The sequence below is a fragment of the Canis lupus genome, unplaced genomic scaffold, assembly GCF_011100685.1.
Source record: "Canis lupus familiaris isolate Mischka breed German Shepherd unplaced genomic scaffold, alternate assembly UU_Cfam_GSD_1.0 chrUn_S1750H1946, whole genome shotgun sequence".
Classification (NCBI taxonomy): domain Eukaryota; kingdom Metazoa; phylum Chordata; class Mammalia; order Carnivora; family Canidae; genus Canis; species Canis lupus.
Window position 1 is genome coordinate 54181 of NW_023330602.1, and position 20850 is coordinate 75030.

The window sequence follows — 20850 nt, forward strand, 5'->3', positions numbered from 1 at the left end:
AGAGGCAGAGGGAGAAGCAGACTCTATGCAGGGAGCCTGATGTGAGACACATTTCTGGCACCCTTGGAATCACTCTCTGAGACAAAGGCAGATGCTCAATCACAGATGCCAACCCTGTTTGGCATCCCAAACAGTGAAAATATTTACATAGTCTTAAGAGAGCCACCAAAAATTATAATGTAATTGTATTTAAAGTTTGGATAGAGTAGATAGGGGTGTGTGTGTGTGTGTGTAGCTGATTGTATCTATCTTTCCACTGTAGGAAGTCAGTAAATGATATTTACTAGAAAATCAAGAATAGCATAAATTCATGTTTTTTTTCTTTTTTTACAAGCATTGGAAATAGCTTTTTAAAACCATGTACATGTATAACTTTGATAAAATATTGCATTAATATATCAGTATAACATGATGAATTTACACATGAAATAATTTTGAAGGGCAGTATTAGTGACATATAAGAATATATAAATACATATACATACCTCCTTAAATAAAATATCTGAGTAATGTAAAATTTAGCATTAGTAATTAGTAATTAACATTAAAATTTAATTGCAGTAATTGAGGTTTTCTGTGTGCGTGTAAATGTCAGATTTTTAATAATGGACACAAATCACTTTCTTAAGTTAGAGGAAATGCCCAATAAGGTTATTTTTTAAAGAAGAAATAATTAGAATAGAAATGAAGATAAATGGTATTGACAGGATAGAAAACTTTTTCCAGAGTTTACACATTTCTAAATATCCCTTAAGCACACATATACAGGCACACACACATACACACATACACACCACTGTGGTTAAGAATCAATTTCTGTTTTTAGGGGGGAAAAGGTGACCAATGTAATCCTTAGCAGAACCACAGACATGTAGTTCAATGTTAAAAGGGCTGACAGTCTTCAGAGAGAAAGCACAGTGTCCATGTCACTATCAAACCACAAGACCACACAAGAAGACTCATGGAGATGTCCCTTCAGCCTAGTGAAAAAAAAAGTCTCAGAAAGGCAAGGGAACTTGGCATATATGGCACATAGCTTCTGGGAGTTCAGATGCAAGTATGCACAGTCCTACTCATGCCACACGGAGAGCTGTCAATAATCTTAATCAAATTCTCAGCTATCAGAGATTTTTTTGTTCATTCCTGATTTTCTTGAAAACCAAGAGCAAGTGACCCCACAAGCATCCAATAAGCAGGACTCTGATTTAATGTATGAAGGAGGAAAAATTAAAGAGATATTTTCAAGTTGCTAACACACAGTTACCGAGCTTCCTACAATGACAACAAATGTTCATTATTGTAGTTGTTTTTGTTACTATATTTTCTCCCTGCAGGGATTCAAGGTTATAAAACTAAGTATATCTAACAGTAGAAGTCTCTGAGAACGGAATTAAAGGTAGGTGCCATGAAATTTGAGAGGAGGGGGGACAGCAGTTACCCAAAATGGGATTAAAAAAGCCAGAAGACACTAACTGTTGCCAAGAATGGCCTGTGTTTGTGTCAAAAATAAATTGGTTCTTGGGCGTCTGCTTTAAAAATAACTAAGAAAAAAATAAAAAGTAAAAATAAATCTGTGATCAATACTCTTTCTGATACTCTTTTTATTGCTTTCAAATCAAAAAAGCATTGCTCTCTCTGTAACTAAAGTTAAATAAGTTTTTCAGCAGTGTATACTAGAAACAGCCTTTTTTCCCCCCAATTGTTCCCTGCAAGGATTCTGAAGGGAGAGCAAGAAATTGGTTTTTGTCTCATCTTCATGAAACATTTTTATTGAGTAAAATTAACTCAAAAAGATGTCAAGCAGTGACTCTGACTGCAACCCTGAGTTAAATGAACATGTTGTACGCTTGACATCTAACACCAAATTCCACTAGTCCTCACACCATTCTCCATTTAAAAAGACAACATCTGATGGTTTCTTGGAGTGATGGCAAATTCCACTTGGACCCCTGCATGCCCGATGTGCGTAGCTACACACGCTGCTATCCTGCCTGCAATATTTACCACCACAAACTGCTTTTCCCCTTTGGCTGAATTGAGAAGGAGAGCCATCAGAAACACTTTTTCTCATTACTCTTTTATCTGGTCATTCACATATTTTCAGTTTTCCTTCTAACTCTATTTTTACATAACCGCTCTTATTCCAAATCCACAAGTCATCTCTTTTTCCCCTGTTTAAAAAAATATTGAGACCTGGGGATTAATTGTGGCATTCTAAATTTATTTTTATTTTAAAAGCATAGGCAGTGACAAATGGAGGAGTATACTGCTTCATTTTTCTTGATGGGTCAAGCATCGGCAAGAGAACAAATAGATTTTTGAAGTTTTAGTGAATCTTCTCCAGATCTATTGAAAGTATTAGACCATGTCTATTTTTAAACATTATTTAGTAGAAATAATCAGTTTTTCATGTTAAACAAGGAGTTGTTCTTTCTCATAGATCTGTGCTTCAGGCTGGAAGGGAAAGTCACGCAGCAGATGGACATTAAAAGTGGAAAGATCAAAGGGCGTCATCACTGGAACTCAAGCTCTAGGAGTGGAGGGCCAGGTGGACACCAGAAGGATAAAGTTAATATGATATTTTTCTGCTACCAGCAGGCAGGAAGACCAGAGCAAACACAGCTTCATGTGCAGAAATCATCTATCAGCTGCTGGTAACTTGCTTGGATTATCCCCAATGGCTTGCCTAAATCCATCTCATATAATATTACCATGCAAATCCATGATAGTCCTTGTACCAAATCGATGTGTTAAACTTGAAAATGAGCTATGAATCACATGTCAAAGGTATTTAGGTAGTACTGCTTAGATAAGTCCCTTACCGTTGGGTTGCCAAGGACTAATTTTAGCACTATGTAATTGCATGAGTTTCATTTCCAAAATAAAATATTAAATTTGTTATTACTGCAATGATAATAAAAGCATTTAATGAACTCAGTGGTGGACACTTCACATGTATTATGTCACTTCATATTCACAAAAGTCTTACATGGTAGGTAGTGATGCTTTACCCATTTTGAAGATAAGAGAGGAAAAAGACTGAGACGTTAAGTAATTTCTTAAGGTGATATAAGTAGGAAACTGTGATATGGAAACCCAGGTCATGTGACTTGGAAATCCTGAAACCACACTTGAAGGATTTGGATTGGTACTGTCGTTCAGTGAGATTTGCATGAGATTTGTCTGACTAATTGGTAGCAAGTCTTGCTTCTTAGTGATTAATAGATATAAATTTCATCAAAGTTAAAAAAAATTTCATCAAAGTTATATTTTACCCAAGGAAGAGAGTAGATCAAGTCCCAGATTTCTGAATGAACCTTTCTATTTTTTTCTTCACTCTAATATCAATAATATCCTGTTGGATTTAAGTTCTGATCTCCTGCTATCCTGGTATAGAGCCACTAAACCATTTAGAAAAGGTCACCGAGTCTTCTTTGAAGTAGGAGATTTAGCTCCAGGAATCTGCACATGTGTGTTCATGATCCATTACTTATCAGAATGATATAGGCAGACAGACTTTGTGCAAGTAAATTCTGAAATATTAATAATAGGAGTACACTTTAGAATTTTCTAATAATTTCATTCAATTATTTAACCTTCCTCATAGTTATCTGATTGCCTTTTAAATTCAAGTAGAATCCTTTCTGTGCCAAATGGAATTACCAAACAAAAATATTTTCAGAGGAACAGTAATTCACCTATTACATATTATTATTTTGCCTCTCATGTGATGCTTATAAATCTAACATAAAATATGTGCTACATATGCCAAATAAGCAGATACATTTTGAAACTCAGAACTTGTCATGAAAAAGAGGCATGATGTATAAGTTAATGTTTTTCCTGACAACTGGTTAGCCAGGCAAATGGAATCCAGAAATAAATGACTTTTATTTTAGATTTGCATTATTATTCCACCCAACACAGAATCCACAGCAGATGGTAATGTGTTACAGTTTCAACCTATTATTGGTCTTCAAGGGTAGTAAGACTTTATATCTAGAACAGTGGTTCTCAAGCTATTGCATGCATCAGATTGCTGGGTACAACCCCCAGGGTTTCTGATTTAATAAGATTGGGATAGGGTCTGAGACTTCATGGAACTGACAAGTTCCCCAGGGATGCAGTTGCTGCTGGTTCAAGGACCACACCTTGAGAAGCAGTGGTTGTGAGTCTTGGGAAAACCCTTTCTGTTATCTAAAGGGGAAATCCCCCGGCCTTGGGTCTTCTCTCTCCTCTGATGATTCCCATTGTGTTCATTTTTTATTTTTGTTTTGTTCCATATGGCACTTTTTTCCTCCTCAAATCTCACTGATGCATCTCTTTTTGTGTTTGGTTTAGGGTCTGGTTTGTCCTTCATTCAGTCCAGTCTCTTGCAACTGCTGATGGCATGCATACCAGTTGGGGAAGGAGGGAAATGCTCACGGTACTCTAATCTCAGAGTAAAATAGCCATGCTCAGACCCTGCCAAATCCAGATTTATTTTATCATATTCACCCCAAAATATTGTGTTTGAAGAATCAAAGGCCTTATTTTATTATTCTAGTCTGTTTGTGCCAGAAGGTTCTCCCTGGAATAAAGTTAGAATGGATTTTCTGTATGGGCAGCTTGTGAGAACTACATATCTGCAGTGGCTCTCTGCTAAATGGGTATGTCCATAAGTTAGAAAAGAGGACAGCTTTTGTCTTCCTAGATCTACTCTTCTAGGACCCTCCAGGGAGAGCCTACTCATAGAGACCCTTTGGTCTTCCTTAGCTGGAGGCCCCTTGTGTTCAATCCCATCAGTTTTTACCAGTTACTGCTTCTTTGCTGACAAAAGGACACACGATCTTTCACCATGCTGCTCTTAATGCAAGCTCTCTGAATACAAGCATGCTGGTCTACTTTCACATTCTCAAAATATCTGCTTTATCAAAGGCCTTATTTTTTTATACTTCCTATTTTATACTTTATTTTTTATAATAAATTTATTTTTATTGGTGTTCAATTTACCAACATACAGAATAACACCCAGTGCTCATCCCGTCAAGTGCCCCCCTCAGTGCCCGTCACCCAGGGATTTTGAGCATGCTGATACCTCTGTCTTGGAACATTCTTGCAAACATTCACCTAGTTAAACTTATATTCTTCTTTTTTAAAAATTTTTTTTCAACTCATGCATTCTCAATGAGGTCCCAGACCTGAAACTTTGATCAGAACCCTTTCCTTTGTTCCTTGTACTCTTCCTTTATCACGCACACTATGATTTTAAATGATAGATTTCAGTGATAATTTTACTCTTGGCTCCTCCCATTCACTTGTGAAGTCTAGGAAGGCAAGACTCCTGTCTATTTTGGCTCATCACCAAACCCCTAGGGCCTAGTGAAATGCTTAGTAAATAATTAACACTCAACAGATACTAATTTGACTGAAGACATTGTTGACGTCATACCAAGATCTCTTAGGATGGGTAGCATGGAAATAGTGATGCATTTTCATATTGTATATTCTCATAAGTTTATGTAATCTCATAAACCATGCCAATACACATACTGGAGAGCGGGGCCAAGTCCACACATTTAGGAAGCTCTTCTCATTCACAAATATGGCAGTTGAGAATGCTCAGAAGAGAGTCTCATGAGGAGAATCAATTATGCTTTTATACCTACCTGCTCCACAGTGTCTCTCTGAGGCCTATATTATTCTGTTAAGATTTAGGTGAATTCCATTTATTCTAGTACTCCTTATTTCTCAACTGAGTTACTGGGTTTGAGCTGTGGATATAAATTTTATTTATATTCCCATTCTTTTCCTTTTTCATTTTATTTATTCCAGAAGGTGTATTTTTAAAATTTTATTTAAATTCAACTAATTAACATATAATGTATTATTGGTTTCAGATGTAGAGATCAGTGATTCATCAGTCTTATATAACACCCAGTTCTCATTACATCACATGCCCTACTTCATGTCCATCACCCAGTTACCCTCCCCCCCCTCCTCTAGGGACCCTCCATTTGTTTCCTATGATTAAGAGTCTTTTATGATTTGTCTCTCTCTCTCTGATTATGTCTTGTTTTATTTTTTCCCATTCTTATATTAGGGTGTTTATCACTAAGGCTTTCTACTTAATTTTTCCCAGTTTTAATGTTCTAAGTTCTACCTTGTTATTTATCTTTCAGCAGTACTTCTGTTGATCATTTACTCTTCTTTTTCTTTGTCTTCTACTTAGTAAGCATGCATCCTTCAACTATCAAGCCTTTCTCAAGAATCTTTTCTTTCCAGGAAGAACACAAAGCAATATTTAAATTCTAGGGACCTATGACAATGTTTCTAAAGTTGGTAAAAATCCAACAATATGCTTAGGTCACAATGCAGAACAAAACCTCTCAGATCAAACAAATATACCAGTGCTTCCAAGTTGCAAGGAGTTATTACTTGATCCTTATGAAAAACTCCCTTTGGGGGCATCTGGGTGGCTCACTCAGTTAAGCGTCTGTCTTCTGATTTCAGCTCAGGTCATAATTTCAGGGTGGTGAGATTGAGTCCCATATTGGGCTCTGCTCAGAGGGGAGTCCTCTTGGAATTCTCTCTTTCCCTCACCCTCTATTCCTCTCCCTGCTCTCTCCCTCTTTCTCTAAAAATAAATAAATAAATCTTTAAAAAATTAAAAAATAATTAAACTTAAAAAATAAACTCCCTCTGGTCTTTTGTAGTCTATCTTTATATTGTTTAGAATTTATATTGGTTAGAATTGGTTAGTTTATATTGGTTAGAATTTGAGGTAAAGAACATTTTAAATGTGTTTTTATTCATCTTACGTAATGATTCTCATGGAAGGTCCCCAAGTAATGGCTTCCCTTTTTAAAATCACCAGAGAGAAAGTATTAAAGGATGGACTGTGCTGGAAAACTTCAGTCTTAGAAATGTCTTTAAAATCATGGAAAATATAGAATTTCTGGAACCCCATACTTAACAATAGTTTTATGCCATTAAGACACGTTTCAAAAAACTTTTTTATAAAATAAATAACCATTGTAGGCTGAAAAAAAAATCGTTTCCTTAGCCTTCCTGGGTTACTCAACTATACATAAAAGGCTGCTACTGATGAAATGTTCTACTTTAGTTGAATGCAAGAATGCCTGTGGTTTGATAGTGGCCATGCTGTTTTTAAAATAACATTCATGAAGACTTCACTAAATACAGTTCTTAACCTCTTCATCTGTATTTTGTCAACTTACAACGTAAAGAAACAAATAATGAAAAATTCTCATTATTAACATTTCATCTACTCTAAAATATATGAGTGTTTAAAAGCTCTGATAAGCATTTCTCAAAACATTCCCAAATTCACTGATCTAATTAGCAATGAAGCTAAACTTAATACTTATATGAACTTTGAGTGGGAATTCCTGATGGAGCATATTGATAACCATAGTATAAAGCTTTTTTTCTTTCCAAATTATATATGCTAAAGAAATTGATTTTTGAAAAAAGAATTTTCTCTTAGCTCCTTTGTGAGTTTGCATTACAATATTACCACTTTTGAAATTAAAAAACTTATACCACTCATTTCATTTCTTGAGCTTATTCTTTTTTTTTTTTGAGTTTTCCAAAGATTTATTGAAGCAGAAACAAGTGGGTCAGATACTTGTTGGAAAAAAGCAGTTTTAATGGTTTTCAAAAATACTTCTTAAAAAGTATTCTAGCACAAGTTTTCTTTGTAAACTAGATTATGTTGTAAACTTTCTCCTAAATCTTATAAGAGTGTTGGTTCTTAAGAACTAGAAGTTACTCCTAATTCCAAATCTATCTTGCGCTCCTGAAAAACTGCAGAGAGGCACTTGAAAGCTGTTCCTTTAAGATATGGATTTTTTTTTTTTGAAATTCTAGCGGGTAATAATTGCTGCACCGAATCTGTGCAAGCTTCACTCAAGGTCATCATGATGCTGACAAGTTTCGTTGATAACCTGTCCATCCCTAGTTTCAACCTCTTAATCAGAAGCGTTCTCTTTGAGTGAATGTCAACCAGAGGGAGTGAATCCAGGTTGGTTTCCCTCAGGTTCAGGGAAGAAAAGTTTGGAAGAGGCAGAGCAATCCTGCTCTCCTCGCCTTCCAGCAGCTTCCTGTACGTGGCAATCTCAATGTGGAGAGCATCTTAACATTCAGCAGGTCCTGGTACTCCCGAAGGTGAGGAGCCATTTCTTCCTTCATGTTCTGAATCTCATCCTGGAGGCGGCCAATAGTGTCTTGGTGGTTAGCAGCTTCGGCGGCCAAGTTCTCTTCCATTTCACGCATCTGGCGTTCCAGAGACTCATTAGTCCCTTTGAGTGCATCCACTTCGCAGGTGAGGGACTGCACCTGGCTCCGGTACTCAGTTGACTCCTGCTTCGCCTGGTGCAGGGCATCGTTGTTCCGGCTCGCAGCCTCAGAGAGGTCGGCAACCTCGGGCCTGTACCATTCCGCGCCCTCCTGAAGGTTCTTGGCAGCCACGCTTTCATATTGCTGGCTTGGAAACATCCATATCGATTTGGACGTGCTGGTCCTGAATCTGGGCCTGCAGCTCCTGGATTTCCTCATCATGTAGTTTCTTCAAAAAGGCAATCTCTTCTTGCAAGGATTCCACTTTCCGCTCAAGGTCAAGACGCGCCAAAGAAGCGTTGGCACCAGCCTGTCGGGAAGACTGCAGGGTGCTCTCGGCTTCCTCTCTCTGAAGCATCTCCTCTTGCAACTTCTCCCAGAGCCGCATGATGTCCTCGACCGGGTCGTGGCGCTCCACCTCGACGCAGGCCTTGTCGTTGGTGAGCTGGTCCACCCGCCGGCGCAGCTCCCGCAGCTCCTCCTCGTAGAGGTCCCCCAGGCGCGACTTGCCCTGGCCCCGGAGCTGCTCGAGCTCGGCCAGCAGGATCCTGTTCTGCTGCTCCAGGAAGCGCACCTTGTCGATGCAGTTGGCGAAGCAGTCATTCAGCTCCTGCAGCTGCAGCTTCTCGTGGTGCGCGTGGGCTTGAACTCGGTGTTGATGGCGGCGGCCAGCGAGAAGCGCGCCGAGTCCTGCAGCAGACGCACGCCAGGCACACTGCTCCGCAGGCCAGCGCGGAGGAGCGCGTGGCGGACGCGCCGCGGGACGAGGCCTAGAGGCTGCGGCTGGTGCCGGGGCGCGGCGCGCCGCCCAGGCTGTAGGTGCGGGGGGACGCGGCCGCGTAGCTCCGCGCGGAGCTCGGCGGCTCCCGGGCCGGCCGCCGCACATCCTGCGGTAGGAGGACGAGGACACAGACCCGGTGGCCGTGGCTGCGGAGGGCGGCGGTGGGCTGCGCGGCTGCGGCGGCGCGGCCCGGCTCAGGGAGGCCCGGCGAGCGAGGGCGCGGGGGTGCGGGCAGAGCTCTTGAGCTTATTCTTGATGAGCTGGTGTTGGAAGATCATTTGTGGGTCATGGAAATTTGTACCTATAGTTCAGTGCAAGAATTCTCACCTTGATGTGATAGTTCTAATTTCAGAAATATAACTATGGTAAGTTTTAGAAAAAAGTGATACATTTGGACATCAGCAAATATTTGTAGAAGTGGCATAGATGTTTCAAAATAGATAAATGCATTTCATCGCTCTTTTACTAGACTGAGAGAGATAAACCATCATTCCTTACGATAATCCTGAACAGTTACATGTACAGTGCTTACATGAGATGACTCCAAAAGCAAAATAAATTTCTAAAGTAAGCAGTGTTCTCAGTACTTAAAAACTGGGGAAGGTAGTTAATCATTATATTATAATATTATTTCCCCTTACTAGAGTGGTCAGAAGTCTCGCCTATTCCTTTATCCATACCTTCTAATCTAATTCTATCAACCAGATTCCATAAAGCCTACATAAGCCTGTTTGGAGAAAGAAGCTCCATTTACACTCACACTGAACAATTGGACAAGTATAACATCCCCAAGTGCAATAGCTAGATTTCTTTTTTGAGTAAGAGTGTTTGTACTCGGGTGCCTGAGTGGCTCAGTCACTTAAGCCTCTGTCTTTGGCTCAGATGATGATCCCAGGGTCCTGGGATCAAGTTCTTCATTGGGCTCCCTGCTCCATGGGGAGCCTGCTGTTCTCTCTCCCTCTGCCTGGCATTCCTCCTGCTTGTGTCTCTGTCTCTCTCTTTGTCTCTCAAATAAATAAATAAATAAATAAATAAATAAATAAATAACTTTTAAAAAGGGAGAGAGAGTGGTTTGTATTGGGGGTGCCTCGGAGGCTCAGTCAGCTGAGCATCCAACTCTTTTTTTTTTTTTTTTACTGGAGTGCAATTTGCCAACATATAGCATAACACCCAGTGAGCATCTAAGTCTTAATTTCAGCTCAGGTCACGATCTTGGGGTCCTGATATCGAGCCCCAAGTCAAGCTAAGCACTCAATGCCAAACCTGCTTGTCCTTCCTCTCTTCTCCCAAACCCAATCTCGCTCTCATGTGCTCTCTCTAAAACATAAATAAATAAATAAATAAATAAATAAATAAATAAATAAAATCTTTAAAATAGTGGTTTGTATTGTTATTGATGGCCTTCAGTTTGGAAGCACATTTGATTCTGGGACAATCTAAAGATGAGGCAGAAAGAAAGAAGATACTCAATGCTTGATCTATATTAATAATGTGCTCCCATGGGCTTTTGTCTTGGGTGCTATTGGCAAGAAGGCTTTTCCAGAATTCCCCCCCACCCAATCTGAAGTTCCTGTTCTCTATACACTTAGTACTTACAAATGTTCAGTGTATCCCTCTAGGACAGATTGTTCATAAGATGGACTAATCATTTGTGTCTACAGTAGAGTGAGTCCTTCATAATAGAAGTGGCATCTTTTTCATTTTTATCCCCATCATCTTATTTAGTTCAGAGCTTGCTATTGAATGTGTATCCAGTAAATAATTCTATGAATGAATTAATTACATTATCTAAGCCTGAGGAACTGGAGTGAAGTAGGAAATGATCTATGAAGAGCAATAAAGCGGACCTTTATGTTTTAGTCTAGGAGGCCAAAACTAGGTAGGAAAAGCAGCATGAATTATGGGACAGAATAAAAAATGTACCTGTAACTAGAGAACTTCTTATGCTATAACTCTCAGGAGCCCCAGAGTAGCAGGTGATGAATGTTTCAGTGGAATGTTTCAGTTAGAATGTTTCCAGTTGCAATGATATTAACCACGTTAACTCTGAAGGTTGACATTAATAATGCAAATTTATCTCACATATCAAGGAGTGAGGAGATAGGGCTATTTTAGCGTATTAAACTTAGCACAGAAATAGTTCACCAAGGGTCATATTTAAGCTCTGACACCTCACTGTCTTGGTTTTTTACAAGTTTGTTACTTCATGGTGACAAGATGGCTATACCAATGTCAAGCACCTCATCTTCATAGAATAGCTTCCATAGTCAGGAAGAAGTAGTTATCTTCAATATAATATATACTACTTATTTTCCTTTCCCAAAAGATATTTAACAGAAACCTCTTCACAGCTCATTGGCTAGAACAGAGTCACATGAGAATAATGAGGATAATCAAACCAGCCAAGGGCAAAGGGATCTCCAGCCTGGAACTTTGGAGGTGTCCAGTTCCTCTGAAATACTTGACCCCCCCCCCAAATTCATGACCAAAATCTAGGTTCCATAAGGAAGAAAATTGTTTGGAACTTCTGTATATAAGCAACCAACAGTAAATGAGAAATCTCAACATTAAGCTTTTGTCTCACTGAGCCTGATGAAGCATTATATTAACGCTAAACTTCAAAGGTCTCGTAAATTTGTTAAAGTGAGTAGAAAAGTTAATCAGCCATTCATTTGGACTGGATCTCTCTATCAGTTATATTTGGGCCATCACAAAAATGTCCAAAATATTCTTTCTTCTAAGCACACTGTGTTTTATGATCTGGCACCTGACCTATCAGCTAGTGTTCTAATTTCTAAATCCTGAACATGATTACATTTTTGGCTATGATCCACAGAATGTATTTTAAAATCTTGGCACTGGCACTAGCCTCACTTGAGCCAAAATTTCTTTCATGATTCATATTGATGAATCCCAATATAGGAAGTTTAGAGGAATTAAAAATATGTTCTTCCCAAGTAGAGGACAGGCATCATTCCTCCTCTAATCCAGCCTCCCAAGAGAAATAGCAAACTGGTCTTAATATAAAAAGTACATTGTTCATCATCAACATGTCTCCAACTCAAAAAGTGTTTACTGTGAATGACTCAAGTGGAGTTGACCGTGAGTACCTTCAAAAGATGTTACATAAATTATGTGTAGTTTGGGAATGGAGATGTTACTTGGTAAATTATTTTAATAAACAGCTCATTTAAAGATAATATTTATCTATCATAATCCAGAAAATTCCATTTAATACAAAAAAATATAAGTAAATTAAACACAATTTTAACTGTTTTTTTGTCTGATGTAATAGGTCTTAAGAATTTCAAGTATGTAACTTCCTATAAGAAACTTACTAAAGTTCTCCTAGTTCAGCATCTTATGAAATAGAAATCCTCTAAATAAAATATAGCCTTACATTATCTGTCACATAATACGGGAAAAGGAACCCATATATGAAATGAAAACAATAAATGTAAGACTTACCTATGAATCACTAGAAAAAAATTGGTAAGATCCTCCTTCCCTCTCATTTCCCCTGAGGCACTTGTCCCCCTACCCCCACTGCAGACATATTAGTCAAATATGTACGTGCTTATATTATATCTCTTTTGTGTAGAATATAGGAATCCAGTGTAACTTGCTAGAGCTGCCTCATGATCGGTATGTGCTCTTATTCATATTCATTCCTTCATCTACCAGCCTTGATTTTTCCCCTCCTCTTTCTCCCCCTTTTAACATAATGGTCTTTCAAAGTGGATATTGTTAGCTTGAATCCTGGACCTGCCAATTGCTACCTTTTTGACCTTGGGTTATTTGATTAGCCTTTTCTTGTATTAGTTTCCTTGTCTGAGAATGACAGTAATACTATCTAATTTAGAGTTGTTTTGAAACTTAATATATGGATAGTGGATAACACCAAAAAATGTAGCTTAAAATAGCATCCCTAAAATTCATCAGATGCTTTTTATAGTAAATGGTGAGAAATCTTCTTTGTTGGCCTAATAATTCAATCTTAATACCTATTTAAATAATCTTCTGAGCAAAGGGCACTTCAAACACTAAATTACAGATGCTTTTTCACCCAGTATAAAGGAGCTTGGATTACATGATTCCTGAGGTCTCTTTCAGCTCAGCATTCCAAGGTTTTCCATTACACTAAGCATTTGTTGCATGCTGCAAATAGAACTCCTCTTGGCCAGGTATGATGGAGAATATTAAATATATGGAAGCTACATGGTCCCTGTCTCTATAGAAGTACATATTTGGGCAAACTAATCAAAAGTATAACAGGTCTATTTACTTTCAACTTTTATTTGTGCTGCTTTCTGAAAATCCAATACAATCTTTTTTGACAGATCATGTCACTGCAACATCTGTTAGTTCTGCTAGTTCTCTCTCAGCACTCCTTAACTTTAAAAATTGTCCTCTCATTTTTTTTCAAATTTTGAAGACTTGTTACTTTTAGCAATTGCTGTAAATTGCAAATATAACCCAGAAAATGTTAAAAGATGATGTCTATTTTTTCCCCTGCTAATCAACCTGCATAGTAAATGCATTGACAAACATGCCATCTGATAAATTCACATCTACTCTCTGGAGTTCAATCTTAGTGTCTGTGGCTTCTGCAAAGAGAAGGAATGTATATTCATCAGTTTATGGTTGAAAATCTCAGCAAAAGTATATGACTAATGGTTCTTGATGGCAACCATCTCCTGGAATAAGATGATGGATGTGTTAGCCATTTTATAACCCTGACCACCCCAAAAATGAAAACAGTGACCTATGCAGAGAGAATCCCCAGCCATGAGAAACAGAAACAAGAATAGTCAGTGCTACAAAAGGGCTTGTGTTACTCATCTTCACTGTGAACCTACGCAGCTACTCAGATTTCCCATCATGAGTGCTGAGGAACAAAGTAAAGTGATTGTACTAAACTTTCTTTCTCCAAAGTCTCCTACAACCATCTGTAAAATGGTTGTCTTTTACAAATTAGTACTTTGAAAATATCTAGTTTAAAATAGAATGAAATAAAACTCTGTAACACTTCATGCTGAGGTAGATGTGATGCTCTGAGAGTGTGGGGAAAACCATCTGGAGAATCAGGGTCTAGCTCTTCACTCACCACCTGCCTGTACAAATTGTCACAAATGTCTTAAAGATGTGTTTCCTCATCAGGACAATGGATAATTATACAGACCAACAATTCATCTGAGGTCCAAGGACCACTGCCCCCCACCCCCCCACCCCCACCCCCGGGCATCTGAATAGATTTGACAGAGTCTGTGAACTTGGGCAGAAAAATAGTACATTTTTTATTCTCACTCATACCTCACTAAAATTTAACATTTCCTTCAATTATGGTTGTAAGCAACAAATGTATATTAGTAGTAATACTACCTCTCACTTTGTTACCTATAGAAGTTAAGGTTATTTTTACATCATAATATAATGGTTGTAGGAGTTGAGCCATGGGCTTCTTCAGACTGCCAAAGCATTTGGGCATACAAGAAGTAAAGAGTCCCTGCACTAACAAAATTCTAAAAGTCTTTTAATTTCAAAAAGTCAATGACTGTAGTTATAAAAGATTTACTCTAAATTCACTAAGTAGAAATTATATTTGACTAAAAAAGAACTGTACAACCAACCAATACAACCTATTTCTTAATCTGACCATATAAAATAAAAAGGCAATTGTCCTTCATGACTGAATGACACATCCCTTAAAAACTTTGTCAGTTAGACCGTGCCATATGAATTTTTGAAGGTTTTGTTGAATGTGATTAGGATGATATAATTAAGTTCCTATCTCTTCACTATAATTAGTTCAAACATTAGCTAATGAATAAATTCAGCCTTTGTCCAGATTTTGTCTTCATTTGAATTTCTTGTTCTAGGCACATAGGGAACAATCCAGAACTTTAGAATGTGATTTAATGGATAAATTACTACAGAATGAATTACCTCATCCTTTTCAAATGATGAAATAGGTAACAGAAAGAATTACCGTCAAAACTAATAGAATATAAAAATCCTGACTTTGGTCCATTTCTATCATCATCACAGCAACTATTAGGTCTGTACTCTTTATATCTCTCTGAAAAACAATAATCTATCTTCACAGCTTCAGGGAATGGAAGAGCACATTCAACAGGTTTTGATGTAAAGGAAAGGGCATGTTTTCTAAGAATGTTTTATTACGATCATGGTTGTCACTGTACATGTGATTAATTGGCTTTTTGTCACCAACAAGCCTTTTAACTCTGAGACAGTGACAAAGATGAATAATGAAAAGACTTCATCGTTCTGTGAAGCTACAACTTCAAAGAATGCAAATCTTATGATGAAAGAAGGAAGTTGGCTGAATTATGGGCAAACTGCAATTTGACCATATTGTTTTTCATAATAACTACTCTTAATGTGTCAGCCATATTTCTTTCCTTGCACCAAAATCATATTTCTTTGAAGTGACAGTAAATTATTTTTCCTGTCTTTATTCACTTCAGTCAGGTGGTGCTGAATGATTAAAATGAAAACCTACAAGTTTCAACATATACATTTTCTTTTTTTTAGTACCTTCAGTTATCATTGACATCAATTCATTTTGGTCACAAACATCTTGCTCTTGTCTATTCATTTCTAGCACATTTGGTGTAGTTTATTTTCAGTAAACTGATGTAGCAAACTACTTTCAGATTCAAGTATCTCTTAAAAAGACCAACAGATGCTTTAAAAAAATCACTACACTTGTGAAGATGCATTTGATTAACAGTAAAAGACTCTCGCTATTTAATAAAATATCCCAGGTCATACTCTGTAGGTTTGAAAGAGAGGATTTACTACGTGATTTCCCCCATGTTAAGAATCCTTTAATATATCTTCAACATTTTTAGTATATATTTTGGATTTGAAGTTTAAGTCTAATTGTATAAAGTTTTTATGTATTTAATATCTTAATATTTGTGTGATTTTTAATCTCAAAAGCCTAACGTCAAAGAAATAACCAATCAACTCCTAGAGTTAAATAAATGAAAAATAGTTATTTTTTTCTTTTAACTCATTAAACTATCTACAGTAGCTTTCAATGAAAAAAAAAATATCCTAAGAGACTGAGATGTCATTATCCTTGAAATCCAGAAATCCATTAACTCAAGGCTTTTAAAATATTTTCCTATCTCCCCTTTGCAAAGTTTCTCATTTGTTTAATATGGGTAAAAGAGTATCATAAGAGGATGAGTCAGAAGAAGTGCATAGTTTGGAGTGATTAAATTGAACCATTATTTTATTTTTTAAAGAAAGTGGGCATGGACTATTTTAGTTTATAGGCTGTTGGTCTCCTAAGTTAAAAAAAATAGGTAAAATTATTTTTAAAAATTGGCACAGGGAGCCCGGCAAGATGGCGGAAGAGTAGGGTCCCCAAGTCACCTGTCCCCACCATATTGCCTAAATAACCCTCAAATCATTATGAAAACCTATGAATTCAGCCTGAGATTTAAAGAAAGAACGGCTGGAATGCTACAGTCAGAAGAGTTCACACTTGTATCAAGGTAGGAGGACGGGGAAAAAGAAATAAAGAAACAAAAAGCATCCAAGGGGAAGAGCCCCGTGAGGAGCCGGGCTAAGGCCAGGGCGAGTGCCCCCAGGACAAGAAAGCCCCAGGAAAGCCCGCCTGGAGAAGCAGGGGCTTCACCAATCTTCCGGACAGAAAGGCACTCTCAGGGAGTTGGAGCAGGACCCCAGGAGGGGCGGGGATGCCATCAGGCTCCCAGGGGCACTAACAGACACCTGCCCCCCGGTGAGAGCACCCACACCCCGTGGCCGAGCTCCCTAAAGGGCTGCAGCGCCCGACCGCTAGACCCGGGAGCAGCTCCAGCGCCTCCTGCGGCGGCTCTGAGCGGAGGGCGCTGCGCAGCCAGGGGCGCATTTCCAACAGCACAGGCCCCGGGAGCCCAGGGCGCCGGGGGACACAGCCCAATATCCGGCTTCCCCCCGGGACAGGCATAGGCCAGGAGGGCCCAGGACAGCAAGGACACTCCTGCCACCAGGTGGCCCCGAGCTGAGCAGATCAGTGGCCCCGCCCCTGGAGCATCCAGGCCCCTGTAGACAGAGAGCTCCGGAGTTACTGCGGGAGCTGACTCCAAGGCTCTAGAGCTGGCCGCTGCCACTGTGGTTGTTACTCCAGGGGCCTCTCGGGGTAAACAACCCCCAGTGAGCCTCACAGTGGCCTCACCACATAAAAAGGTTAAACAAATGTTACTGAGCCCTGCACCAGCCCGGGGGCTGAGCAGCTCCCCCAAGCGCTGACACCTGAGAATCAGCACAGCAGGCCCCTCCCCCAGAAGAACAGCTAGACCGAGAGGGGAAAAACAAATTATTGACCAAGCAGCACTGGAAGGTTTCAGGGGAAATCGAGGAATCTACAGTATACAGAATCAGATTACACTCCCCCTTGGTTTTTTTGTCTTTCGATTTCTGTTTGCTTCCCCCCCCCTTTTTTCTTTTTTTTCTCTTCTCTGCTTTATTTTGCTTTTTTTCTCCTTTTTTTTTCTTTTCTTTTCTTGTTTCTCTTCTCTATTTTTCTCCTTGTTCTCAATTCAACTTGTTTTTGGCCACTCTGCACTGAGAAAAATGATAAGAAGGAAAACCTCACCTCAAAAGAAAGAATCAGAAACAGCCCTCTTTCCCACAGAATTACAAAATTTGGATTACAATTCAATGTCAGAAATCCAATTCAGAAGCACTATTATAAAGTTACTGGTGGCTGTGGAAAAAAAGCATAAAAGACTCAAGAGACTTCATGACTGCAGAATTTAGATCTAATCAGGCAGAATTAAAAATCAATTAAATGAGATGCAATCCAACTAGAGTTCCTAATGACGAGGGTGAACGAGGTAGAAGAAGGAGTGAGTGACAAAGAAGAAAAGGTGATGTCAAAGAGGGAAACTGAGGAAAAAAGAGACAAACAAAAGATCATGAGGATAGATTAAGGGAAATAAGTGACAGCATGAGGAGAAAAATCTACATGTAATTGGGGTTCCTGAGGGCGCCGAAAAGGCCAGAGGGCCAGAATATGTGCTTGAACAAACCACAGATGCAAACTTTCCTAATCTGAGAAGTAAAACAGGCATTCAGATCCCGGAAATAGAGAGATCCCCTCTAAATATCAATAAAAACCGTTCAACACCTCGACATTTAATAGTTAAACTTGCAAATTCCAAAGATAAAGAGAAGATCCTTAAAGCAGCAAGAGATAAGAAATCTCTAACGTTAATGGAGAGAAATATTAGACTAACAGCAGACCTCTCCACAGAGACATGGCAGGCCAGAAAGGGCTGTCAGGATACATTCAGAGTCCTAAATGAGAAGATATGCAGCCAAGAATACTTTATCCAGCAAGGCTCTCATTCAGAATAAAAGGAGAGATAAAGACCTTCTAAGACACACAGGACCTGATAGAATATGTGAACACTAAAGCAGCTCTGCAAGAAATTTTAAGGGGGACTCTTAAAATTCCTATTTAAGAAGTCCAATGTAACAAGCCACAAAAACAGGGACTGAATATGTATCATGATGACACTAAACTCATATCTTTCAATAGTAACTCTGAACATGAATGGTCTTAATTCATCAAAAGGAGCAGGGTTTCAGACTGGATAAAAAAGCAGGACCCATCTATTTGCTGTCTACAAGAGACTCATTTTAGACATAAGGACACCTACAACCTGAAAATAAAAGGTTGGATTACCATTTACCATTCAAATGGCCCTCAAGAGAAGCAGGGTAGCCATCCTTATATCAGATAAACTAAATTTTATCCCAAAGACTGTAGTGAGAGATGAAGAGGGACACTATATCATACTTAAATGATTTATCCAAGAAGAGGACTTAACAATCATCAATGTATATAACCCGAATGTGGAGCTGCCAAATATATCAATCAATTAATAACCAAAGATAAGATAAGACTTAGATAATAATACACTTACACTTGGTGACTTCAATCTAGCGCTTTCTACAATCGATAGGTTTTCTAAGCACAACATACCCAGAGAAACAAGATCTTTAAATGATACACTGAACCAGATGGATTTCACAGAAATCTACAGAACTTTACAGCCAAACTCAAATGAATACACATTCTTCTCAAGTACACATGGAACTTTCTCCAGAATAGACCACATACTGGGTCACAAATCAGGTCTTATCAAATACCAAAAGATTGGGATCGTCCGCTGCATATTCTCAGATCACAATGCCTTGAAATTAGAACTAAACCACAACAAGAAGTTTGGAAGGACTTCAAACACATGGAGGTTAAGGATCATCTTGCTAAAGGATGAAAGGGTGAACCAGGAAATTAAGGAAGAATTAAAAAGATTCATGGAAACTAATGAGAATGAAGATACAACCGTTCAAACTCTTTGGGATACAGCAAAAACAGTCCTGAGGGGGAAATACATCACAATACAAGCATCCATCCAAAAATTGGAAAGAACTCAAATACAAAATCTAACCTTACACCTAAAGGAGCTAGAGAAAAAACTGCAAAGAGATCCTACACCCAGCAGAAGAGAGAGTTAATAAAGATTTGAGCAGAACTCGATGAAATCAAGACCAGAAGAACTGTGGAACAGATCAACAAAACCAGGACTTGGTTCTTTGAAAGAATTAATAAGATAGAAAAGCCATTAGCCAGCCTTGTTAAAAAGAAGAGAGAGAAGACTCAAATTAAGAAAATCATGAATGAGAAAGGAGAGATCACTACCAACACCAAGGAAACACAAACGATTTTAAAAACATATTATGAACAGCTATACGCCAATAAATTAGGCAATGTAGAAGAAATGGACGCATTCCTGGAAAGCCACAAACTACCAAAACTGAACAGGAAGAAATAGAATACCTGAACAGGCCAATAACCAGGAAGGAAATTGAAGCAGTCATCAAAAACTCCCAAGACACAAAAGTCCAGGGCCAGATGGCTTCCCAGGGGAATTCTATCAAACGTTTAAAGAAGAAACCATACCTATTCTACTAATGCTGTTTGGAAAGACAGAAAGAGATGGAATACTTCCAAACTCGTTCTATGAGGCCAGCATCACCTTCATTCGAAAATCAGACAAAGACCCCAACGAACAGGGGAATTATAGACCAATATCCCTGATGAACATGGATACAAAAATTCCCAACAAGATACTAGCCAATAGGATACAGGAGTACATTAAGAAAATTACTCACCATGACCAAGTAGGGTTTATCCCTGGACACAAGGGTGGTTCAACACTCCTAAAACAATCAATGTGATTCATCGTATCAGCAAGAGAAAACCAAAACAGTAGGATCCTCTCATCGGATGCAGAGAAAGCATTTGACAAAATACAGCATCCATTCCTGATCAAAACTCTTCAGAGTGTAGGGATAGAGGGAACATTCCTCAACATCTTAAAAGCCGTGTATAACAAACCCACAGCAAATATAATTCTCAATGGGGAAGCACTGGGAGCCTTTCCCCTAAGATCAGAAACAAGACAGTGAAGTCCACTCTCACCACTGCTATTCAATATAGTATTGGAAGTCCTAGCCTCAGCAATCAGACAGGAAAAAGATATTAGAGGCATTCAAATTGGCAAAGAAGAGTCAAACTCTCCCTGTTTGCCAATGACATGATACTCTACATAGAAAACCCAAAAGCCTCCACCCCAAGATTGCTAGAACTCATACAGCAATTTCGCAGCGTGGCAGGATAC

The 20850-nt window shown here is 38.7% G+C and overlaps 1 pseudogene; it reads right to left on the reverse strand.

Moving 5' to 3' along the window:
• Nucleotides 1–7892: 7892 nt before the first annotated feature.
• On the reverse strand, nucleotides 7893–17027 carry LOC119878583 (annotated as a pseudogene).
• Between the last annotated feature and the right edge of the window lie 3823 nt (nucleotides 17028–20850).